The sequence below is a fragment of the Capra hircus genome, chromosome 3 (assembly GCF_001704415.2).
Source record: "Capra hircus breed San Clemente chromosome 3, ASM170441v1, whole genome shotgun sequence".
Classification (NCBI taxonomy): Eukaryota; Metazoa; Chordata; class Mammalia; order Artiodactyla; family Bovidae; genus Capra; species Capra hircus.
The window spans coordinates 36,898,247-36,924,284 of NC_030810.1; the positions used below are offsets into that span (position 1 = coordinate 36,898,247).

Here is a 26,038-nt window from a genome sequence, read left to right on the forward strand (position 1 = left end):
CCTGGAAAATTCCATGGACAGAGGAGCCTGGTGGACTACAGTCCATGGGGTCGCAAAGGTTTGGCCATGACTGAGTGACTAAGCACAATGCATATGTATGGAATCTAGAAAAATGGTACTGATGAACCTATTTGCAGGGCAGGAATAGAGATGGGTCCCTTGGACTACAAGGAGATCCAACCAGTCCATTCTGAAGGAGATCAACCCTGGGATTTCTTTGGAAAGAATGATGCTAAAGCTGAAGCTCCAGTACTTTGGATACCTCATGCGAAGAGTTGACTCATTAGAAAAGACTTTGATGCTGGGAGAGATTGGGGGTAGGAGGAGAAGGGGACGACCCAGGATGAGATGGCTGGATGGCATCACGGACTCGATGGACGTGAGTCTGAGTGAACTCTGGGAGATGGTGATGGACAGGGAGGCCTGGCGTGCTGCGATTCATGGGGTTGCAAAGAGTCAGACACGACTGAGCGACTGAACTGAACTGAACTGAATAGAGATGCAGATGTAGAGAACGGACTTGTGGACACAGTTGGGGAAGGACAGGGTCGGGCAAACAGAGAGTAGCATTGATATATGGGATTTTCCAGGTGGCACTGGTGGTAAAGAATTCACTTGCCAATGCAGAAGTGAGAGATGCGGGTTTGATCCCTGGGTCAGAAAGATCTCCTAGAGGAGAGCACGGCAACCCACTCCAGAATTCCTGCCTGGAGAATCCCATGGACACAGGAGCCTGGTGGGTTATACTCCACGGGGTTGCAAAGAGTTGGATACAACTGAAGTGATTTGGCATGCACACAGTCATGCAGCATTGATATATATATATAAACTATATAAACTGCGATAAATCACGTGATATATAAACTATCATGTGTAAAATAGATAGCTAGTCGAAAGCTGCTGGATAGCACAGGGAACTCAGCTGGTTGCTCTGTGATGACACAGAGGGGTAGGATGGGGCTGGGGTGGGAAGGAAGCTCATGAAGGAGGGAATGTATATATACATAACAGCTGATTCACTTTGTTGCACATCAGAAAGGAACCCAACATTGTAAAGCAATTATATTCCAAAAAAAAAAAAAAGGAGTTTGTTTCTTCTTAAGAGGCAGAGGTCATGGTAAAATTGTGTATCTTTTTACCAGGCTTGACAAGTGATATTTTTCTAAAACAAACAAACAAACAAACCAACAAACAAAAACGATAAAAAAAAACTAATGGTAACACTATGAAGAGTCAAGTGTATGATCTTGTAAAGGCTGTTCATACAGCTGCAGTTGTCTTTTGTCTTCCTTGAGGAGAGGTGTCCCCGTAGTTAACATACAGTCAATCACACTGCTTAACAAATACTAGATTTATTTAATGAACAAATACCTGAAGAATCAAAATTCTGGTTAGTTACATTAGAGAGAGTTGAATAAAGCCCTTTTAGATTTTACACAGTATTTCTCCAAGTCAAGTTATGGTATCAAGAATAAAAACCTTAAAAACATATAGGGAAATAAACACTGACTTCGAGTCAGAAGATCCAATCTGGGTCCCAGATTTTGGGCAAACTACTTAACCTATAGGTGCCTGGTTTCTTCGACAGTTTTTTCACAGGGCCAGTGAGGTACAAGCTAGCGCTCAGCATATCGCAGGCAAACACTGCTACACTGGTTTCTTTCCTCAACTAAATGAGAAAAAAATAACCTCAGTTATACTTAGAATTTTACGTTGGGTCAACAGATGAAGACACAAAGGAGAGATGACAGAACGGGAAAGGAGAGGTACAGATAGGGACCACGCTGCTGCTTTAAGTCGCTTCAGTCGTGTCCGACTCTGTGCGACCCCATAGACGGCGGCCCACCAGGCTTCCCTGTCCCTGGGATTTTCCAGGCACGAACACTGGAGCGGGTTGCCATTTCCTTCTCCAATGCATGAAAGTGAAAAGTGAAAGTGAAGGCGCTCAGTCGTGTCCCACTCTAAGCGACCCCATGTACTGTTGCCCTCCAGGCTCCTCAGGCCATGTGATTTTCCAGGCAAGAGTACTGGAGTGGGTTGCCACTGGCAGATTCGACCAAATCCTTTCGTCAATGTCCTTCTTTAGCTTCCTTGATTTCAGGTCTTTTCTCAGCCCAGCCCTCCCACACCGGTCCAACCAGATCTCCCCACCACTTGCCTTTTCGTCTACCCTCTTGGCCCCCAGATCCCACCTTTTCTGGCTGCTTAGCACTCCCTCACCCAGTAGAACTTCACCTGCTGAAAGTAGAGAAGCCCACCGCCCCGGCGCTACGCCGGGAGTCGGCCTCCAGCAGCCCCAGACTCGCCCTCCCGCCCCTCCCGCGCCACCTCGGCGCCCCGCCCCGGCCGGGGAGGATAGGAGAGAGGGGAGGGCCTGCCAGGTGAGGCGCGGACGCCCTGGGCTTCTCACTTCCGCCCAGGTGAGGGAAGGCTGACGCCGAACCTGTCCGCCTGCCAGCTCCGGGCTCCCACCGGCGCCTCCGCCCGATCAGGTAAAGGGGAGGGGGGCAGCCGGGCAGGCGCGCGCTGTGCCGCGGGGACCCAGCGCCTCGAACCGGACGGGGCCGCTCTCCCCGCGTCCGGAGCCTGCTCCCCTGTCCCGGCGCGCTCTCAGTCAGTCGTCCGGGAAGAGTGGGCACGGGAGACCCTGGGCGCCGCTAGGCGCTCGGCCATGCCCGCGGAGGGCACGGGGCGCCGTCCTCCTGCATGGGGCACTGGGACCCCACCGTGATCCCCGCCCCTCGGTGCCGGACTCGCCGGAGGCCGCGGGCCGCGCAGCCGCCCCGCCCCGCCCTGGCGGCCCTCAAATCTCGGCCCTGGTCTGTACCGGGAGAGGCCGGGATCAAATTTTGCACCCAGGTGGGTGCCTGCGCTTTGCCCCCAGAGCTGGGCAGAGTCGCCCCAACTGGTGACGGTGAAAGGAATGAACAGGTGGTGGCCTACTCGAGGTCCTGGAGGACGGGGTGCCCAGGTCCCCATCTGGCTGCTGGTGGTCACGTAGCCGAGTCCCCAGGCCGACGGTCAGGCCTAGGCTCTGCTAGCTTCACTCTTTAGATGGTGAGGACCAGGCGGAGAGCGCTCTGCCTCCAGCCTTTGGGGAAATTGCAGGATTCCTGCTCTAAGTCAAGCTGAGGAAAGCATTTTCACATTCTTTCCCCCTGCCTCCTACAAGCATCCTAACCCTCCAGGGACACCGAGCAGGCAGAATTAATCTCCCCCTGAAGTGTTGTCTTGGCAGTTTGTCATATCTCCAGATGGCTCTTATCACTTTGGATTTGAGTTAGTTGTTTACTGGTTTGTCTGCGCGATTGAGAGGGTGGCCTTTAAGGACCTTCTCAGCTGCTTTCAGAGTCTGGCCATTGGTAGGTGTGCAATAAACAAATGTTTCTTAAAAGAGCTGAGAAGACTTCTGGAGACCTAGAAAATAAAGACGTCTGTTACACCGAGTATGTTAATACCACTTGTAGGCAGTCTAAGATCCTGCTAGGCTGTCAATTTATTTGCTCAAAGCTTTTGAAAGGTAAAGCTAGGGAGGAGTGGAGGTAAAAACTCAAATCGGTTCATTTTGCAGCATCTGAAAAAGTTAGGCGAGGTAGTGACTTTTAGCTGCAGTGAGTTTGTCTGTTTCTAGGCCCCAAATGATCTTCATAAGGATTGTTCAAAATTTAAAATAATAAGAAAATTAATAAGTAACAGAACTGAATGGTTCTTTACATATAGAATTTATAAATTGTGTTCTAAAGAAATTTGCCCTTCTCTAATTGAGATCCTATTAAGAGTTGCATAAGGTGAGCGTGGTATATCAGAATAATGGTTGTGTTTAAAGTTGGAAATAAATTATATTAAGCCCTCATTTGTGTTCAAAGGTGCTTTAATAAGTTCTGGTCATGTATTAATAGTTTTTATAACTATGAAAGTGAAAGTGAAAGTCACTCTCATGTCCAGGCCAGAATCCTGGAGTGGGCAGTCTTTCCCTTCTCCAGAGGGGATCTTCCCAACCCAGGGATTGAACCCAGGTCTCCCGCGTTGCAGATGGATTCTTTACCAGCTGAGCCAAAAGGGAAGCCCCTTATAGTTTATAGTTAATAACTATACAGTTAATGTAGTCATTGTAGAAAAAATGGAGATAATTTTCAGGAAAGGAACTAAAAGTACACACAAACACACCTACCATTGAAAGTAACCACTGATAACATTATGGTATCTTGCCTTTCAGTGAGTATTCTTTAAAAGAAAAATTTGTGTATTTTCCCATGATGAATTCACCTTTTAGAACCTTGTGATTCTTAGACAGTGGCTCAGCATTCAGTAACCCTTGTAATTGCATTTGTATTTAAGAGCACTTAATAATTATCCTTAAACTAAACAACCAAGCAGTCCATCTCTGCTTTGTTAAACTTTAACAAAAATACATTAGGTTGGTGAAACTAAAGTGGGTTTAATTTGTTTACTCAAGATTTTGCTCACCTTGGTAGTAGAATAAACTTTTTGAGAAACAGGTCTGCTGCTGCTGCTGCTAAGTCGCTTCAGTCGTGTCTGACTCTGTGCGACCCCATAGACAGCAGCCCACCAGGCTCCCCGGTCCCTGGGATTCTCCAGGCAAGAACCCTAGAGTGGGTTGCCATTTCCTTCTCCAATGCATGAAAGTGAAAAGTGAAAGTGAAGTTGCTCAGTCGAATCCAACTCATAGCGACCCCATGGACTGCAGCCCACCAGGCTCCTCTGTCCCTGGGATTTTCCAGGCAAGAGTACTGGAGTGGGGAGAAACAGGTCTGTTCCACGTTAACTTTTGAGATCGCTTGACCATTGCTGTTTGCTGCACTCCAGCCCCCCCACCCCCACCCCCACCCCCTGCCCAATTCAGATGTTTTTGAGTAGATTTGGATGCTTTTTAAAACAGCATTCATTCTAGGTTCTGATGCTAATGAAGAGAAAAAAATGAAAAAGGCCTGCTTAGTTTTTGCGTTTGCACAGCTGTGTAGCCTGCAGAGTTTGTGGACAGCGAATTAAGTCCACCTACCATATAACTCTTGACAAGTCACTTGACTCTGCCCCTGTTTTCCCATTTGTAAATAATCTACCACACTGAGTTTGGGGAGGTTGAAATGAAATAATGTTCAAGAATGTGTCTTGTAAACTGTAAGACATTCTTCTCCTGATTTTTGCTCATCCACTGAGATGCTGAATTCTGATAGAATGAAGGAGTTTGTTGTTTTTATTGGAAGGAACTCTAGTTTTAAAGTGGTTTCATTCTGATCTGCTCTGCTTAGTGCTTTGGTCACGTCCAACCCTTTGCGACCCAATGGACTGAAGCCCGCCAGGCTCCTCTGTCCGTGGCATTTTCCTGGCAAGAATGCTGGAATGGGTTGCCATTCTTTCCTCCAGGGGATCTTCCCAACCCAGGGATCGAACCCCCCGTCTCCCGCATTGCAGGCGGATTCTTTACTGACAGTTACTTTGATAAAAGGTGTCGAGGCTGTATTAGCTGATGAAAGTTTTTGCTAAAGACACTATACAGAGATCTTTCTGAAAAAGCCTAGGTTAAAACTGCACTGACAGCACAGTTTGCTACTTGCTTTTGTGACTAAGCCCTTGAAATAGGGCTAGTTGGGGTTGAAATATATAAATAGACTGTAAGTATAAATAGACATCAAAATTTGAAGACAGTGTAAAAACCTAAATACCTTAGTTTTAACATTATTTACATATTGAAATGGTAATTTATATATATTAGGATAATTAAAATCCCCTGGAGAAGAAAATGGCAACCCACTCCAGTATTCTTGCCTAGGAAATCCCATGGACAGAGGAGCCTGGCAGGCTACAGTCCATGAAGTTGCAAAGAGTCAGACATGACAGCAACTAAATGACAACAAAAGGATAATTAAATATGTTATTTAAATTAATTTTACTTGTTTCTTTTTGCTTTACATGTGGCTACTAGAAAAATTTCAAATTACATATGTGGTTAGGATTCAATATATGTTTATTCTTAAGAGAGTTTGGTTTACTGAAGCCCTTACATTTTGATTTATAAGTTGATTTTTTTAAACTCGCAAATTTAGGCCTCCCCACTCCCACCTCCCTTGTATTCATTGCATTTGTGAAATTTTTTGTTTAGTTTTTTGAAAAACAGCTACTACTGACTACAGAAGAAAAATCACAGCTAAAACAATTACTTGTTTTTTTTTGAAGCCCCCAAATAGCTTAGATAATTTTGATTGAAAAGAGATGTTAATAATAGTGTGTGCTCAGTTTCTTCAGTCTGACTCTTTGCGAACCTGTGGACTGTAGCCTGCCAGGCTCCTCTGTCCATGAGACTCTCTAGGCAAGAATACTGTAGTGGGTTGTCAGGCCCTCCAGGGTATCTTCCCGATCCCAGGAAGATACCTGGGTGTCTCCTGCGTTGCAGGCGAATTCTTTACTGCTGAGCCATCAGGTAGCCATCGTTTGTTGAATGTTCACTGCATTCAGGCTGCTTTATAATCTCTTATTTAGTCCATCCAACTATAAACATTTAATACTTTTATTATTTTATAAATAAGGAAGCTAAAATATAGGAAAGTTTAAGCAATTGGCCACAAAAACTCAGAGCTGGTTCCAGGAATGGAACCCAGGTCTCTATGATTTCAAAGCTTGTAAACTATAGATTCTCCTGTATTTTGAGAATTGATTATTGAATCACCTGGAAAAAAGTTGGTTGTCAAAAGAGATATTCAGTTTTAATCCCTTGTTTGTGTTAGTGACCAGTAGGGAATGCTCAACAGGAGATTAGATGAATGAATCATGAATTCCCACAGTCGCTCAGTCCCCACAGTCGCTCAGTTGTGTCCGACTCTTTGCGACCCCGTGGACTGTAGTCCACCAGGCTCCTCTGTCCATGGGATTTCCTAGGCAAGAATACTGGAGTGGGTTGCCATTTCCTTCTCCAGGGGATCTTCCCGACCCAGGGATCGAACCCAGGTCTCCTGCATTGCAGGCAGATGCTTTAACCTCTGAGCCACCAGGGAAGCCAATCATGTTGTTACAGTGAATGAAAAGGAGTTTGTATATCATCATGACTAAATCTTAAAAATGTAAAATTGAGATAAAGCTGAAGGATAAACATATAGTATAATTGCCATTTATATAGTTTAAAACACTGCCACCCAATAATATTGTAAACAAAGGTAGTTTGTGTTTCAGATTTGAATTGTCTCTATATTGATTGCATGCATTTGTGAAGCTGCCTTGTGGTTAAATGAAGTTAGTAAAATCTCTGTGAAATGTGCATTCTCTAATATTGATCTTACTCTTAAAAGAACAAACCAAACCAGTGTTGCCCTTTGCTTTGATGCTGTGCACATGTCTAGTTAGTAGATAGCTTTGAAGCCCAGGTGTGCAGCATTTCAAGGACAGACAGACCTATTTTCATTTAACTTTAGCCCTTAATTGATAGGCATGTGGGTGAGGCTTCTGCAGTGGGAAAGGCAGTCCCTCACTGTATTATTTTCTGGAACTTGAAGCTCCAGGATGGAGTGTGGTAGGTGAGAAGATGAAATAAGTAGATGTTGATGGTCAAGTTTACAAACATCCATTCTCTCCCTATTGAAAATTTGAAATCTCCGATTCTCATTTTTAAAGTAGTTGCTGAAAAAGTCTTTAGCAGTTGACCTTCCCTCCCCACAAAGTGAAATTAATTCCACTCAGTGGCAGTTGCAGTCTTCCTGTCATTACCATTCAAAGTGCTTTCCCCCTTAGTTTTTGAAATTATAAGATCTTTTCTGCATTTGCAAAAAGATGATACATTGTTAAGATAAATGAGATGTTATACAGAATGATCCTGCAGTGTACATAGTAGGCACCCAAAAACTGGTTACATGATTTAAGGCCGGATGAAATGGATTTTGGGAAAAGGTCAAGAGAAGGGTGAACATTAGTGGGAAAGGTGTCTAAAGCAAGTGCTTAGTCACTCAATCGTGTCCTACTCTTTTCGACCCCATGGACTGTAGCCTGCCAGGGTCCTCTGGACATGGGGAGTCTCCAGGCCAGAATACTGGAGTGGGTTGCCATGCGCTCCTCCAGGAGATCTTCCCATCTGAGGGTTCGAACCCAGGTCTCCCATGTTGCAGGTGGATAGCCTCTGAGCCACCAGGGAATAGTTTGGCCTATTTCACAATTTGTTCGGATTGTTTTGAGTATCACAAGCATCCCAAAAGTGGCATGACTCTATTTCTGGGAGAGGTTAAGGGCATACAGTCTGCAATGTGGGAAGAACTGAACAGAATATTTGAGGTGGAAACTAGCCATTAATGAGGAGTGTGAATGGCTGGTTCTTTCAGAGAGTGACTGGCTACACATCAGAGATCTGTAAATGAAAATTGCCCAGTTCATTATTGTTTTTTGCTGATCACTGGAAAAAAACTGCCACCAACAGGAAAAAAGAGCACATCATAAAACAGTTTAACTTTGTTTATACTCAGTGGACAAGTTATAGGCAGAAACTGATGTGCTTTGGTTAACTATGAATTGTTCAATAAGAAAAGTTAGTACTTATCTAATTTAATTATTCTGATAAACTGACTTAATTTTCAGTTCTGATTCTGAGTTTAACATGGAATCTTTCAGCTTTGACTTCAACATGTCCTCCTAAATGTCCAACATTAAGTGGACTTGAACATTGCCTGTGGCTTAGGCACATGGCCCTGAAATATTAGGCTCATTTTAGAATTTATATATATGTTTCCAAAATTCCAGGAGTATAGTGTTTTGATGGCAGCCAAAAATGCAGTATTTACTTTTTTTTTTTTTTTAAACATCTAAGGAGTTTAGAAGATGCTTTGCTGTTTGATAAGGATGCAGGCTAGGAGACCTCTCTCGACTCTACATTAGGATGACAGCAGATGTGTTTATCTGTAGTTTGAGTGAAGAGCCATTGTTACTCCCTGGCAAGGAGAGTTTGTTTTCCATTTAATCAATATCTCATAAACGCTGAGCTTTGAAGACATGGCCATGGCAACTAGACACAACTTGAGCTTTGCTCTGCTAAGGAAGCAATAGAAATTTAAAGTTGCTCATGTATTCCAATTTTTGAGTAATTTCTGAAATCATGACTTCATCTGTAGTTAATAGCATTTAGATTGTTCAGAGTCCCCAGTTTCCTTGAGCTCTGGGGAATTGCCACTGAAGATGCAGTCTAATTGTGATATGCCCAATTCACACCTGTAGTGACAGGCTAACTATCTGTGCTTCCCTGTACAGGTTGCCAGTGATCTTTTCTTTCAGTTTTCTAAGGTAAAAGTATAAGATGTCTTTTTAAACCAAATTTTCAAGACATGAGATATTTTGCTCAATTTAAGAAAGAAGCATAGATGTCTTAGGTAGTTACAGTCTTGTGTGCTACTGGGAATCTGCAGAGTATGTTTCTCAGGGTCCTTAATTGGCCCACATTCTTGAACTAAGGCAGTTAATAAATCTTTTCAATAAGTTTCCTCCACCTAGAAATTTAAATCAAATTGAATTTCTAACTCTGCAGCAGTTTTTCGCAAATGTTGCATTAATTGGTAATGGCTGAGGGCATGGGTATTTTTGAAAAGCCACAATATTATAATAATTTCCTTCAATCAAATCCCACAGTGAACCAGACATGAAAAATTCATGACACAAACTCTCTTGATCAATGATGGAGTGGAAGCTGTTAAACACAATAGACTACTGGTTCTCTGGAGTCTGTGCAGCTCTGAGGAAAGCAGCACTCTGTGGCATTTTAATGCCTGGCCTCTGACCCATTGTAGGTAGCCTGTCTACCACAAGGTAGACTCAGCTTTGCCATGTCTAAACAAACTTGAAATTCCTTGCTGTAAACCCTGTCAGTTTCTCTGCCAGGCCAAATAGGTCAAAATTCTTTGGCCAAAGATTTCCTATGACCATGAAATGAATGAAACATGGGTTCCGTTTAGTGTACATGCTACTTCCTGGATGGTCAGTTATACAGTTATTGCATTTCTTCCTTCTGACCTCATATACTCTGAAAGCCCTAGTGCCCTTCCCTAGATATTACGTAACATCATGAAGTTGTGGTAATTATCCAGGTATGTTCTGTGGACACAGTCTAGCTTTTAATAAATATGAGTAGTAGGGTTGGATGGCTAACCAGGTTCTAACCTGAATCCTTCTGGAAACATATGGACCACCATGCTTTTCAAAATGTGCAGGAAGATCTTTTGAGAGAGTAAGAAAAGGACAATAAAAATTTGCTTTTTTTTTCTCCTTACTCTCATGATGCTTCTATTTTATGTATATTTTAAAACACATATAACATGTAAATATAGTAATATATGTTTATAATGATGGTAAGGGGAGTGGTCAACATATTTTTAACTGATGGGAATGTGTGTTTCAAAAAGTTTGAAGACCACTAATCTATCTTGTTACCAGAATTACCTTTTTAAATAGAAATCTGGACTCAATATTTCCCTACTTAAAAGCTTTTGATTGCTTCCTGCTGCTCACAGGATAAAGAGTAGTCTACTTAGCATTATTTACAAGGACCCTCTCAAAATAGTCGGTCTGAACCAGTAATTCTCAAACTCAGGATGGAAGATTAGGTTTCCCCTCCCCTAGTCTTTCAAGGACAGACATTTTAATGAAATTATTAGAAAAATGAATTGTTAGAAAAAGGAAATTACAAAAATAAACACAATGAAAGTTGTGTTTTTTTATTACTAAATTTAATAGACCTACATGACTGCCATATTCCATGATTTCTAAATGCTTAAGTACCAGTTTTGGTGCTTATCTCTGTGGGTGAAGCATCAATCCACGGTCTACATGTGTAGTAACACTGGTCTGAATTACTTTTTTGCCCTTTCTGCTGCCTTTACTAGTCTCACTGAGAGTCATTCACTTTTATACCTGCATGCGGTAATTCTCTCATTGTGGTCTCTAGACTAGCTGCACTAAGAATACAGGGGAACTTTGTTAGATATGCAGATTCTCAGGACTTGGCTTAGACATACATGATCAGAAACACTAGGAGTGGATACTACAATTTGTGTTTTAGCATACCCTCACGGTGATCCTGAGGCTCACTAAAATTTAAGACGTCCTTAACTCAGGGCACCCTATATGTCATTCAAACTGGAACCCTTCTGAGAATGAAATGGACTGCTATTAATAAAGATGCCCAGTAATATGAGACTATGTTAGGCAAATGAGGACAAATGGTCACTCTGCTTTTATACTCCATTCTTTTTCTGAGAGAGGTCTCTAGTGTGTTCTCATTCTAGCATTTCCAAACTTCCATGGGCAGGGCAGTCACTCTCCTTTTATGATTTCTTTGAGCACATGGTCCAGTTCAGTTCAGTTGCTCAGTCATGTCTGACTCTTTGCAACCTTGTGGACTGCAGCACACCAGGCTTCCCTGTCCATCACCAACTCCCGGAGCCTACTCAAATTCATGGCCATTGAGTTGGTGATGCCATCCAACCATCTCACCCTCTGTTGTCCATTTCTCTTCCCACCTTCAATCTTTCTCAGCATCAGGGTCTTTTCCAATGAGTCAGTTCTTTGCATCAGGTGGCCAAAGTATTGGAGTTTCGGCTTCAGCATCAGTCCTTCCAATGAATATTCAGGTCTGATTTCCTTTAGGATTGACTGGTTGGATCTCCTTGCAGTCCAAGAGACTCTCAACAGTCTTCTTCAACACCACAGTTCCAAAGCATCAATTCTTCTGTGCTCGGCTTTCTTTATAGTCCGACTCTCATATCCATACATGACTACTGGAAAAACCATAGCTTTGACTAGACGGACCTTTGTTGGTAAAGTAATGTCTCTGAATTTTATTTATTTTTATTTTTTATTTTACTTTACAATATTGTCTTGGTTTTGCCATACATTGACATGAATCCACCACGGGTGTACATGTGTTCCCCATCCTGAACCCCCTCCCACCTGCCCCCCGATCCCATCCCTCTGGGTCATCCCAGTGCACCAGCCCCGAGCATCCTGTATCACGCATTGAACCTGGACTGGCGATTCATTTCACATACGATAATATACATGTTTCAATGCCATTTTCCCAAATCATTCCACGCTTGCCCTCTCCCACAGAGTCCAAAAGACTGCTCTATATATCTGTGTCTCTTTTGCTGTCTCACATACAGGCTTATTGTTACCATCTTTCTAAGTTCCATATATATGTGTTATTATACTGTATTGGTGTTTTTCCTTCTGGCTTACTTCACTCTGTATAATAGGCTCCAGTTTCATCCACCTCATTAGAACTGATTCAAATGCATTCTTTTTAATGGCTGAGTAATACTCCATTGTGTATATGTACCACAGCTTTCTTATCTATTTGTCTGCTGATGGACATCTAGGTTGCTTCCATGTCCTGCCTGTTGTAAACAGTGCTGTGATGAACATTGGGGTACACGTGTCTCTTTCAATTCAGGTTTCCTCGGTGTGCATGCTGGATCGTATGGCAGTTCTAGTTCCGGTTTTTAAAGGAATCTCCATACTGTTCTCCATAGTGGCTGTACTAGTTTGCATTCCCACCAACAGTGTAAGAGGGTTCCCTTTTCTCCACACCCTCTCCAGCATTTATTGCTTGTAGACTTTTGGATTGCAGCCATTCTGACTAGTGTAAAATGGCACCTCATTGTGGTTTTGATTTGCATTTTTCTGATAATGAGTAATGTTGAGCATCTTTTCATGTGTTTGTTAGCCATCTATATGTCTTTGGAGAAATGTCTGTTTAGTTCTTTGGCCCGTTTTTTGATTGGGTCATTTATTTTTCTGGAATTGAGCTGCAGGAGTTGCTTGTATATTTTTGAGGTTAATTCTTTGTCAGTTGCTTTATTTGCTATTATTTTCTTCCCTTCTGAAGGTTGTCTTTTCACCTTGCTTCTCATTTCCCTTGTTGTGCAGAAGCTTTTAATTTTAATTAGGTACTATTTGTTTATTTTTGCTTTTACTTCCAATATTCTGGGAGGTGGGTCATAGAGGATCTTGCTGTGATTTATGTTGGAGAGTGTTTTGCCTATGTTCTTCTCTAGGAGTTTTATAGTTTCTGGTCTTATGTTTAGATATTTAATCCATTTTGAGTTTATTTTTGTGTATGGTGTTAGAAAGTGTTCTAGTTTCATTCTTTTACAAGTGGTTGACCAGTTTTCCCAGCACCACTTGTTAAAGAGATTGTCTTTTCTCCATTGTATATTCTTGCCTCCTTTGTCAAAGATAATGTGTCCATAGGTGCATGGATTTATCTCTGGGCTTTCTATTTTGTTCCATTGATCTATATTTCTGTCTTTGTGCCAGTACCATACTGTCTTGATGACTGGCTTTGTAGTAGAGCCTGAAGCGAGGCAGGTTGATTCCTCCGGTTCCATTCTTCTTTCTCAAGATTGCTTTGGCTATTCGAGGTTTTTTTTGTATTTCCATACAAATTGTGAAATTATTTGTTCTAGCTCTGTGAAAAATACCATTGGTAGCTTGATAGGGATTGCATTGAATCTATAAATTGCTTTGGGTAGTATACTCATTTTCACTGTATTGATTCTTCCGATCCATGAACAGGATATATTTCTCCATCTATTAGTGTCCTCTTTGGTTTCTTTCACCAGTGTTTTATAGTTTTCTATATATAGGTCTTTTGTTTCTCTAGGTAGATATATTCCTAAGTATTTTATTCTTTTCGTTGCAATAGTGAATGGAATTGTTTCCTTAATTTCTCTATTTTCTCATTATTAGTGTATAGGAATGCAAGGGATTTCTGTGTGTTGATTTTATATCCTGCAACTTTACTATATTCATTGATTAGCTCTAGTAATTTTCTGGTGGACTCTTTAAGGTTTTCTATGTAGACAATCATATCATCTGCAAACAGTGAGAGTTTTAGTTCTTTTCCAATTTGGATTCGTTTTATTTCTTTTTCTGCTCTGATTGCTGTGGCCAAAACTGCCAAAACTATGTTGAATAGTAGTGGTGAGAGTGGGCACCCTTGTCTTGTTCCTGACTTTAGGGGAAATGCTTTTGATTTTACCATTGAGGATAATGTTTGCTGTGGGTTTGTCGTATATAGCTTTTATTATGTTGAGGTATGTTCCTTCTATTTCTGCTTTCTGGAGGGGTTTTTTTAATCATAAATGGATGATGAATTTTGTCAAAGGCTTTCTCTGTATCTATTGAGATAATCATATGGCTTTTATTTTTCAATTTGTTAATGTAGTGAATCACATTGATTGATTTGTGGATATTGAAGAACCCTTGCATCCCTGGGATAAAGCCCACTTGGTCATGGTGTATGATCTTTTTAATGTGTTGTTGGATTCTGTTTGCTAGAATTTTGTTAAGGATTTTTCCATTTGTGTTTATCAGTGATATTGGCCTGTAGTTTCCTTTTTTTGTGGCATCTTTGTCAGGTTTTGGTATTAGGGTGATGGGGGCCTCATAGAATGTTTGGGAGTTTACCTTCCTCAGCAATTTTCTGGAAGAGTTTGAGTAGGATAGGTGTTAGCTCTTCTCTAAATTTTTGGTAGAATTCAGTTGTGAAGCCCTCTGGTCCTGGGCTTTTGTTTGCTGGAAGCTTTCTTATTACAGTTTCAATTTCTGTGCTTGTGATGGGTCTGTTAAGATTTTCTATTTCTTCCTGGTTCAGTTTTGGAAAGTTGTGCTTTTCTAAGAATTAGTCCATTTCTTCCAAGTTGTCCATTTCGTTGGCATATAGTTGCTGATAGTAGTCTCTTATGATCCTTTGTATTTCTGTGTTGTCTGTTGTGATCTCTCCATTTTCATGTCTAATTTTATTGATTTTATTTTTCTCCCTTTGTTTCCTGATGAGTCTGGCTAATGGTTTGTCAATTTTACTTAACTTCTCAAAGAATCAGCTTTTGGCTTTGTTGATTTTTGCTATGGTCTCTTTTGTTTCTTTTGCATTTATTTCTGCCCTAATTTTTAAGACTTCTTTCCTTCTACTAACCCTGGGGTTCTTCATTTCTTCCTTTTCTAGTTGCTTTAGGTGTAGAGTTAGGTTATTTATTTGACTTTTTTCTTGTTTCTTGAGGTAAGCCTGTATTGCTCTGAACCTTCCCCTTAGCACTACTTTTACAGTGTCCCGCAGCTTTTGGGTTGTTGTATTTTCATTTTCATTTGTTTCTATGCATATTTTGATTTCTTCTGTGATTTATTGGTTATTCAGAAGTGTGTTGTTCAGCCTCCATATGTTGGAATTTTTAATAGTTTTTTCCCTGTAATTGAGATCTAATCTTACTGCATTGTTGTCAGAAAAGATGCTTGGAATGATTTCAATTTTTTTGAATTTACCAAGGCTAGATTTATGGCCCAGGGTGTGATCTATCCTAGAGAATGTTCCGTGTGTGCTTGAGAAAAAGGTGAAATTCATTGTTTTGGGGTGAAATGTCCTATAGATATCAATTAGGTCTAACTGTTCTATTGTATCATTTAAAGTTTGTGTTTCCTTGTTGCTTTTCTGTTTAGTTGATCTACCCATAGGTGTGAGTGGGGTATTAAATTGTCCCACTATTATTGTGTTATTGTTAATTTCCCCTTTGATACTTGTTAGCATTTGTCTTACATATTGTGGTGCTCCTATGTTGAGTGCATACATATTTATAATTGTTATATCTTCTTCTTGGATTGATCCTTTGATCATTATGTAGTGTCCTTCTTTGTCTCTTTTCACAGCCTTTGTTTTAAAGTCTATTTTATCTGATATGAGTATTGCTATTGCTGCTTTCTTTTGGTCTCTATTTGCATGGAGTATCTTTTTCCAGCCCTTCACTTTCAGTCTGTATGTGTCCCTGGTTTCAAGGTGGGTCTCTTGTAGACAACATATATAGGTGTCTTATTTTTGTATACATTCAGCCAATCTTTGTCTTTTGGTTGGGGCATTCAACCCATTTACATTTAGGGTAATTATTGATAAGTATACTGTTCATGGGGTTCTCAAGGCAAGAATACTGAAGTGGCTTGCCATTCCCTTCTCCAGTGGACCACATTCTGTCAGGCCTCTCCACCATGACCTGCCTATCTTGGGTTGCCCTGTAGGCATGGCTTGGTTTCGTTGAGTTAGACAAGACTGTGGTCTTAGTGTGATAAGATTGACTAGTTTTCTGTGAGTATGGTTCCAGTGTGTCTGCCCTCTGATGCCCTCTTGCACACTTACCATCTTACTTGGGTTTCTCTTACCTTGGGCGTGGGGTATCTCTACATGGCTGCTCCAGCAAAGCACAGCTGCTGCACCTTACCTTGGATGAGGGGTATCTCCTTACCGCCACCGTTCCTGACCTTCAATGTGGGATAGCTCCTCTAGGTCCTCCTGCGCTGTGCAGCCACCGCTCCTCGGGTTGCTCCTCCCAGCCGCTGCCCTGACCTCGGACACCAGGTGTCTCCTCCCAGCCGCCACTGACCTCGGACTCAGGGTAGCTCCTCTCGGCTGCCACCCCTGACCTCGGATGCATGGTAGCTCCTCTTGGCCATTCCTGCACCATCACAGCCTGGCACGCTAGGCCGCTGCCCCTGACCTCGAACGTGGGGTAGCTCCTCTCGGCCGCCTGCACTTAGTGAAGTGAGAAATAGATTTAAGGGTCTAGATCTGATAGATAGAGTGCCTGATGAACTATGGAATGAGGTTCGTGACGTTGTACAGGAGACAGGGATCAAGACCATCTCCATGGAAAAGAAATGCAAAAAAGCAAAATGGCTGTCTGGGGAGGCCTTACAAATAGCTGTGAAAAGAAGAGAGGCGAAAAGCAAAGGAGAAAAGGAAAGATATAAGCATCTGAATTCAGAGTTCCAAAGAATAGCAAGAAGAGATAAGAAAGCCTTCTTCAGCAATCAATGCAAAGAAATAGAGGAAAACAACAGAATGGGAAAGACTAGAGATCTCTTCAAGAAAATGAGAGATACCAAAGGAACATTTCATGCAAAGATGGGCTCGATAAAGGACAGAAATGGTCTGGACCTAACAGAAGCAGAAGATATTAAGAAGAGGTGGCAAGAATACACAGAAGAACTGTACAAAAAAGATCTTCACGACCCAGATAATCATGATGATGTGATCACTAATCTAGAGCCATCTCGGAATGTGAAGTCAAGTGGGCCTTAGAAAGCATCACTACAAACAAAGCTGGTGGAGGTGATGGAATTCCAGTTGAGCTCTTTCAAATCCTGAAAGATGATGCTGTGAAAGTGCTACACTCAATATGCCAGCAAGTTTGGAAAACTCAGCAGTGGCCACAGGACTGGAAAAGGTCAGTTTTCATTCCAATTCCAAAGAAAGACAATGCAAAAGAATGCTCAAACTACCGCACAATTGCACTCATCTCACATGCTAGTAAAGTAATGCTCAAAATTCTCCAAGCCAGACTTCAGCAATACGTGAACCGTGAATTCCCTGATGTTCAAGCTGGTTTTAGAAAAGGCAGAGGAACCAGAGATCAAATTGCCAACATCCACTGGATCATGGAAAAACAAGAGAGTTCCGGAGAAACATCTATTTCTGCTTTATTGACTATGCCAAAGCCTTTGACTGTGTGGATCACAATAAACTGTGGAAAATTCTGAAAGAGATGGGAATACCAGACCACCTGACCTGCCTCTTGAGAAATCTGTATGCAGGTCAGGAAGCAACAACAGTTAGAACTGGACATGGAACAACAGACTGGTTCCAAATAGGAAAAGGAGTAGGTCAAGGCTGTACTTCTATGCAGAGTACATCATGAGAAACGCTGGACTGGAAGAAACACAAGCTGGAATCAAGATTGCTGGGAGAAATATCAATAACCTCAGATATGCAGATGACACCACCCTTATGGCAGAAAGTGAAGAGGAGCTTAAAAGCCTCTTGATGAAAGTGAAAGAGGAGAGTGAAAAAGTTGGCTTAAAGCTCAACATTCAGAAAACAAAGATCATGGCAACTGGTCACTTCATGGGAAATAGATGGGGAAACAGTGGAAACAGTGTCAGACTTTATTTTTTTGGGCTCCAAAATCACTGCAGATAGTTACTGCAGCCATGAAATTAAAAGATGCTTACTCCTTGGAAGAAAAGTTATGACCACCCTAGATAGTATATTCAAAAGCAGAGACATTGCTTTGCCGACTAAGGTCCGTCTAGTCAAGGCCATGGTTTTTCCTGTGGTCATGTATGGATGTGAGAGATGGACTGTGAAGAAGGCTGAGCACTGAAGAATTGATGCTTTTGAACTGTGGTGTTGGAGAAGACTCTTGAGAGTCCCTTGGACTGCAAGGAGATCCAACCAGTCCATTCTGAAGGAGATCAACCCTGGGATTTCTTTGGAAGGGATGATGCTAAAGCTGAAGCTCCAGTACTTTGGACACCTCATGCAAAGAGTTGACTTATTGGAAAAGACTGTGATGCTGGGAGGGATTGGGGGCAGGAGGAGAAGGTGACAACCCAGGATGAGATGGCTGGATGGCATCACGGACTCGATGGACGTGAGTCTGAGTGAACTCTGGGAGTTGGTGATGGCCAGGGAGACCTGGCGTGCTGCGATTCATGGGGTTGCAACGAGTCGGACATGACTGAACTGAACTGATTGATAAGTATGATCCCATTGCCATTTACTTTATTGTTTTGGGTTCGAGTTTATATACCCTTTCTGTGTTTCCTGTCTAGAGAAGATCCTTTAGCATTTGTTGGAGAGCTGGTTTGGTGGTGCTGAATTCTCTCAGCTTTTGCTTGTCTGTAAAGCTTTTGATTTCTCCTTCATGTTTGAATGAGATCCTTGCTGGGTACAGTAATCTGGGCTGTAGGTTATTTTCTTTCATCAGTTTAAGTATGTCCTGCCCTTCCCTCCTGGCCTGAAGAGTTTCTATTGAAAGATCAGTTGTTATCCTTATGGGAATCCCTTTGTGTGTGACTTGTTGTTTTTCCCTTGCTGCTTTTCATATTTCTTCTTTGTGTTTGATCTTGTTAATTTGACTAATATGTGTCTTGGAATGTTTCAGCTTGGGTTTATCCTGTTTGGGACTCTCTGGGTTTCTTGGACTTGGGTGATTATTTCCTTCCCCATTTTAGGGAAGTTTTCAATTATCACCTCAAGTATTTTCTCATGGTCTTTCTTTTTGTCTTCTTCTTCTGGGACTCCTATGACTCAAATGCTGGGGCATTTAACATTGTCCCACAGGTCTCTGAGATTGTCCTCATTTCTTTTAATTCGTTTTTCTTTTTTCCTCTCTGTTTCATTTATTTCTACCATTCTATCTTCTACCTCACTTATCCTATCTTCTGCCTCAGTTATTCTACTGTTGGTTCCCTCCAGAGTGTTTTTTTTTAAATCTCATTTACTGCATTATTCATTATATATTAAGTCTTTTTTATTTCTTCTAGGACCTAGAAGATGACCTAGAATCCTTGTCTCCAGGCTGTTTATCTGTAACTCCATTTTGTTTTCAAGATTTTGGATCATTTTCACTATCATTATTTGGAATTCTTTATCAGGTAGATTCCCTATCTCTTCCTCTTTGGTTTGGTTTGGTGGGCATTATCCTGTTCCTTTACCTGCTGGGTATTTCTCAGCCTCTTCATTTGTTTATATTGCTGTGTTTGGGGTGGCCTTTCTGTATTCTGGCAGTTTGTGGAGTTGTCTTTATTGTGGAGTTTTCTCATGTGGATGGGGTTGGACGGTTGGCTTGTCAAGGTTTCCTGGTTAGGGAAGCTTGTGTCAGTGTTCTGGTGGGTGGAGCTGGATTTCTTCTCTCTGGAGTGCAATGAAGTGTCCAGTATGAGTTATGAGATGTCAGTGGGTTTGGTGTGACTTTGGGCAGCCTGTATATTGAAGCTCAGGGCTATGTTCCTGTGTTGCTGGAGAATTTGCGTGGTATGTTTTGCTCTGGAACTTGTTGGCCCTTGGGTGGTGCTGGGTTTCAGTGGAGGTATGGGGACGTTTGGTGAGCTCCTGTCAATTAATGTTCCCTGGAGTCAGGAGTTCTCTGGTGTTCTCAGGATTTGGACTTAGGCCTCCTGCCTCTGGTTTTCAGTCTTATTCTTACAGTAGCCTCAAGACTTCTCCATCTATACAGCACCAATGATAAAACATCTAGGTTAAAGATGAAAAGTTTCTTCACAGTGAGGGACACCCAGAGAGGTTCACAGAGTTACTTGGAGAAAAGAAGTGGGAGGAGGGAGATAGAGGTGGCCAGGAGGAGAAGAGGGGGAATCAAAAGAGGAGAGAGTAAGCTAGCCAATAATCACTTCCTTATATGCTCTCCACAGTCTGGACCGCTCAGAGATGTTCAGAGTTTTACAGAGAAGAGAAGAGGGAGGAAGGAGACAGAGGTGGCCAGGAGGATAAGGGGAGAATCAAAAGGAGAGAGACAGATCCAGCCAGTAATCAGTTCCCTAAGTATTCTCCACAGTTTGGAACACACAAAGAGAATCACAGAGTTGGATAGAGAAGAGAAGGGAGAGGGAGGAAATAAAGGCAACCTGGTGGAGAAAAAGGAGAGTCCAAAGGGGGAGAGAGCAGTCAAGCCAGTAATCTCACTCCCAAGTAAAAATGGCTACTGAAGATTGGGTTCTTAAAGGTACAAAATTGATAACAAATACCAAAAAGCAAAGATTAAAAATCTAGAGTAGAGGTTGGATTCTCAAAAATACAATATTAAAGGGAAAAACAAAGTCACAAAAATTACAAAACATGTATATATGAAGTTTGCTTTAAAAAATAGGGTCCTTTTTTTTTTTTTTTTTTGCAAAGTAATAGTAGGTTATAAGGAGTAGGCAATGACAAGCTACTCCAGTACTCTTGCCTGGAAAATCCTATGGATGGAGGAACCTGGTAGGCTCTGGTCCATGGGGTCACTGAGGGTCGGACACGACTGAGCAACTTCACTTTCACGTTTCACTTTCATGCATTGGAGAAGGAAATGGCAACCCACTCCAGTGTTCTTGCCTGTAGAATCCCAGGGATGGGGGCGCCTGGTTGGCTGCTGTCTATGGGGTCACACGGAGTTGGACATGACTGAAGTGACTTAGCAGTAGGTTATAAAAATGAAACTAAAGGAGTAATAGAGGATTAAAAATAAAATTTTTTTTAAATTTAAAGAATGATAATAATAAAAATATATCTAGGACTTTGTCTGGTGGTGTTGTGGACAGTGTGGGGTCAGTTCATTTTCAGATAGTTCCTTGATCTGGCTTATATTTTTCAAGATCTATAGGCCTCTTCCTATGTAGTCAGTGCTAACTACAGAGTTTTAATTTATTGCACCTGTCACTTCCAAGGTGGTTCTGTCTGTTTGTTTTAGCTTCTTCTGTTCCCTTGTCTCTTCAGTGTCTAATTTCTGCCCTGACACATGGGGGCAGTGGTGGACACTTTTTTAGGCTCACTTGTTCAGTCTTGCTGTTGGGAGGGAGGAACAATGCAAACAAATAACATTGGCATGTGCTCGGAGTATCTCGGCCACACTGGGTTTGCCCCCACTCACAGCATGTGTGCTTTCCCTGTCTATACTGCTTAGGCTCTAGGTTGCTCTGCCGGGAACTGTCTGGGGCTGGCCCTGGGTTGTATGCACTTCCCAGGTCTAAGCCACTCAGGTTCAGGTACTCCGGTACTCCACAAAGGCGCAGACTCTGTTGGGCCTGCGTTTTGTACCCTTCCAGGTCAGAGCAGCTCAGGTAACCAGGTGCTGGCGAGCGTGGTCCCTCTGACTTATTGCCTCCCTCATCCCTGCCGCTCAGTTTTCTGGGTGTACAACCAGCGCGCCTTCTCAGGTGTGCTGTGTGTCTTCTGGGGAGCTGATCTCTGGCTGGGACCCTCCCGGCAGATGTCGACTGTCCATAATCCCAAGAAGTCTTAGTTAGCAATGAAGCCTGCTTGCAGTTTGGTAGATGATGGCTCTCTGGGGCCACAATTGCCCTCTTCCAGCTCTGGCTCCCCTCACCTGCCTGTCTCCTCCAGGGGATGGGCTGGTCCGCAGCTGGCTAGCTCTGCTCAGTCCTTTGTTCTGTGAGTGGGCCTGGTGGTGTCTTAGGTTAGGGATTTCCTGAGATAGCTATCCCACAGTCTGGTTTGCTATCTCAAGTTACTTCCCTCAGATTGCCCTCGGGCCATTCAGGCCCATTCCTTAACTCTAAGCAATGCAGCCCACACCTCCCTGTCCAGCCCCTGCTTGCTAGTGGTGGATGCGGGCGTCTGCGCTGCTTCTCTGCTGGGAGTTACTGTTGGGCATGTAATCTGTGGGTTTAAATTATTTATTTATTTTTCCTCCCAGTTATGTTGCCCTCTGAGGTTCCAAGGCTCACCACAGACTCGGCAGTGAGACTGTTTCCTGGTGTTTGGAAACTTCTCTCTTTTTTAAGACTCCCTTCCCAGGACGGACCTCTGTCCCTACCTCTTTTGTCTCTCTTTTTATCTTTTATAGTTTTTCCTACCTCCTTCTGAAGACAATGGGCTGCTCTTCTGGGTGCCTGATGTCCTCTGCCAGCATTCAGAAGTTGTTTTATGGAATTTACTCAGCTTTCAAATGTTCTTTTGAAGAATTTGTGGGAAAGAAAGTGGTTTCCCTGTCCTATTCGTCTGCCATCTTAGGACCGCCCCTGTCTCTGCTTTTTAATATGCTCTCTAGGTTTGTCATAGCTTATCTTCCAAGGAGCAAGTGTCTTTTAATTTCATGGCTGCAGTCAACATCTGCCATGATTTTAGAGCCCCCCAAAATAGTCTCTCACTGTTTCCATTGTTTCCCCATCTATTTGTATATGGTATACACTCTTGCTATTGTATGTATATGCCTTACAATATAATTAGCCAATTGTGTTGACATTTTCTTGCTATATATCTATCTTGATCTCTCATTAGGCCATCTTAGCCATTTTGTCCCTTTTACTTTTCAAGTTATAAACATAATACATGCTTTTTAAATTAAAAAACAGCCCTGGTATTTATAAAGTATAGGTCTAATTTTTTATCTCCCCTTCCTTGCTTCTTCCCATAAGTTATCATTATTATTATATTGACTGTCTTTCTAAATCTAGAAAATGATACATACACCAATATATATTATTTTCTTTAAAAAGGGGGAAATAGTTCATATATTCTGAAACTGGTTGTTCTTCTTTGGTGTGTCTGTTAGATAATGGGGCTTCCCAGGCGGTGCAGTGGTAGAGAATCGGCCTGCCAGTGCAGGAGTTGTTAAGCTTTGATTCCTTGGGTCGGGAAGATCCCTTGGAGTAGGAAGTAGTAATCTATTCTAGTATCCTTGCCTGGAAAATTCTGTGGCCAGAGGAGCCTGGTGGGCTGCATACAGTTCATGGGGCTGCAGAGTCAAGACACGACTGAGTGACTGAGCACAGAGGCATGGATTAGCTGCTGTTCCTGTGTTGACACAAAGGGTTGAATTGCCCTCCTGTGAGTGAGAGCTCATACCCAGCACCAAACCTTAATCGTGATTCCAAGGTTACAGGCAAGAAAGAGTAACACAGGAACTAGGCACAAAAGTCTTTCCCGGAGGAGCCCCCAGCCAGTAGACACAGCTTCCAAAGAATGTCACTTTTTCATACTAGGACATACTATCAGCATGCTTAAAACACCTCCTTACACATAGACTGACGTTGTTACTTATAAATGTATTTCTAACAGACTTTTACTGCTATTTTTAACAGACTTTTACAGATATTTTTAATGTGTTGAGTAAAATTCAACCTAGGAACACATTATTTTTTGTTTTGTTTGGGGTTACCAGACCAGTTGTGAACAACATATACAGAAACATTTTCTTAAAGGAAGACTCTTTGGTTTGGGGAATCCCAAGATTTATACTCCATTAGTTCCTCAAATAGAAAATGTCTTTGTGATTACCTCCCATCTTCCAGCCAGCTATGCTCTATTTATCCATATGTTCTCAGATTATTTACAATAGCAATTAAGACAGATCAGGTATTTCCTGACATTTTAAAATGAGAGACTGTGTTATCTATTAAAACCTTTTAGCTTGTTTGCACGGAGGAGGTCTGGCATCAATCTGGGAATCCCTCGATGAAGGATTGAGCCACGGGCTTGCTGATAACTATTACCCACTCATTCTTGTTTCAATACATTTCAACCATATTCATTATTTTAATGACTAATTTTGATAGTTTAATTTTTCCAGGAGTTTTATTGTTAAAAGCAATGCAGCAAATGTGCTTATATATCATCTGTGTGTCTTTTTGTCTCTCTTTAGGAGAGACACTCAGAAGTTAATATTCTGGGTAGAAGAGAATATGAATTTAATATATTGATAGATATTTCTCAGTCATTCTCCTAGAAGATTGTGCAGATTTATTTTCCCACCTGTTTTTTTATGACATCTGGGGTACAAGCTATTATTAGAAAAAAAAATGCCAATCTAATATAAAAAGTAGCACTTCATAGTTTTAGTTTGCTTTCTTTGATTTAGAGAGGTTGATGTACAGTATTAATGACCACAAAGCTGCTCTTGTCCACTCTTGGACTAGGTACTGCTACAGAAAAGGACAGTGTCATTGTGACTACCCTTCCATTATTCACATTTACCTGTCAGTGGGTAGTTTTAAGGGCTGCATAGTTGAGATGCTGAGCATATCAGAAGTTTTTCTGTGATGCTCTATTCACATGGAATCCAGTGAATATTTGAATGGAATATAGGAACCTTTTATCAATGCCAAAAGCATCTCTTACTGGTTTTTAATATGCTTTCTTGCTTAATGACCTTGAGTTAGAAGATAAAGGTTGTATTGAGAATATATTCAGAGATGATGTAAGAACATTTGGACTGTGTAGTACTCATAGTTCTTACATGGTTCATTTATAACAGTGTGCCACTGTGAAAGTGATACACTTTCATAGTGTATGTGATATGAAAGTATCACAGTGAAAGTGGTTGCTGTGGTTTTTTTTTTTTTGTTTGTTTGTTTTTTGTTTAAGTGACCACTGTGAAAGTGTCATTTTCAACAGAGAAAAGGGTTTGCTAACATCTTGAGATTTTTTTTTTTTTGGCTGTGCAGAATCTTTGTTGTTGTGTGAGCTTTTCTCTAGTTGCGGCGAGGGGGATTACTCAAGTTGCAGTGGGAGAACTTCTTATTGCCATGGCTTCTCTTGTTGCAGAGCATCGGCTCTAGGGAGCACAGGATTCAGTGGTTGCTGCACGTGGGCTCAGTAGTTGCACGGCTCCCGGGCTCCAGAACGCAGCCTCAGTAGTTGTGGTTCATGGGCTCAGGCACTCCAAGGCATGTGGGATCCTCCTGGCCCAGGGATTGAGTCTGTGTCCCTGCATCGGGAGGTGGACTCTCCACTCTGAGTCACCAGGGAAGTATATATAACTTTTTGAGTTTTGATTACATTTTAGGCTAGTTTGAGCAAATCATTGGAATTAAAAGAATTATCCATGGACAATACCAGATTGGGTGATTATCATTTGATGACTAGTTTGGATTTTTTCCCCTAATCTCTCTAGTATCTTCTTTATCCATTATTTGGATGTTCTTTTCCAGCCTAGGATCTCTCTTTTGTTTACATATCTTAGTTGAAATATCTTTTAATCTGTTATTAGACATTTGGGTTTTTCTGGTTTGGGGCTTTTATAAATAAAAATGCTATGTTGTTGCTGTTTTTTGGCCACATCCTACAACTTGTGGGATCTTAGTTTCCTGACCAGGGATTGAACTCTGGCCCTTGGCATTGAAAGCACTGAATCCTAACCACTGGACCACCAGGGAATTCCCTGAACATTTTTGCATAGGTCTTTTGTGGTCATATATTTTCACTTTGGGGTGAATGTTTAAAAGTGGAAAAGTACTAAGTCATATAGTAAGTGTAGTTTTAACTTCCAAAAAACTGTCAAACAGTTATTCAAAGTGTTTGTGCCATTTTACGTTCCTACTAGCAATGTCTCAGAGTCCCAGTTACTCCAAATTTTTGTCACCACTTACAATGATCTGTTTTGCTTTCAAGTTTTAGCCATTTTAGTGGCTGTGTGTGGCTTTTAATTTGGATTTCTTGAATGGAATATTTTGATGGAGAATGTTCTTGAGTTTTTCTTTGACTTTTCTATAGGAC

The 26,038-nt window shown here is 41.8% G+C and overlaps 1 protein-coding gene across 3 annotated transcripts in view; it reads left to right on the forward strand.

Annotated features, from left to right (window-relative positions):
* Positions 2,391 to 26,038, forward strand: part of PATJ (PATJ, crumbs cell polarity complex component) — a 386,097-nt gene continuing 362,449 nt past the window's right edge. For all 3 annotated transcript variants that reach the window (XM_018044918.1, XM_018044920.1, XM_018044927.1), the window contains exon 1: positions 2,391 to 2,492. The gene's annotated coding sequence lies outside the window, so the exon portion shown is untranslated. The remainder of the gene's footprint in view (positions 2,493 to 26,038) is intronic.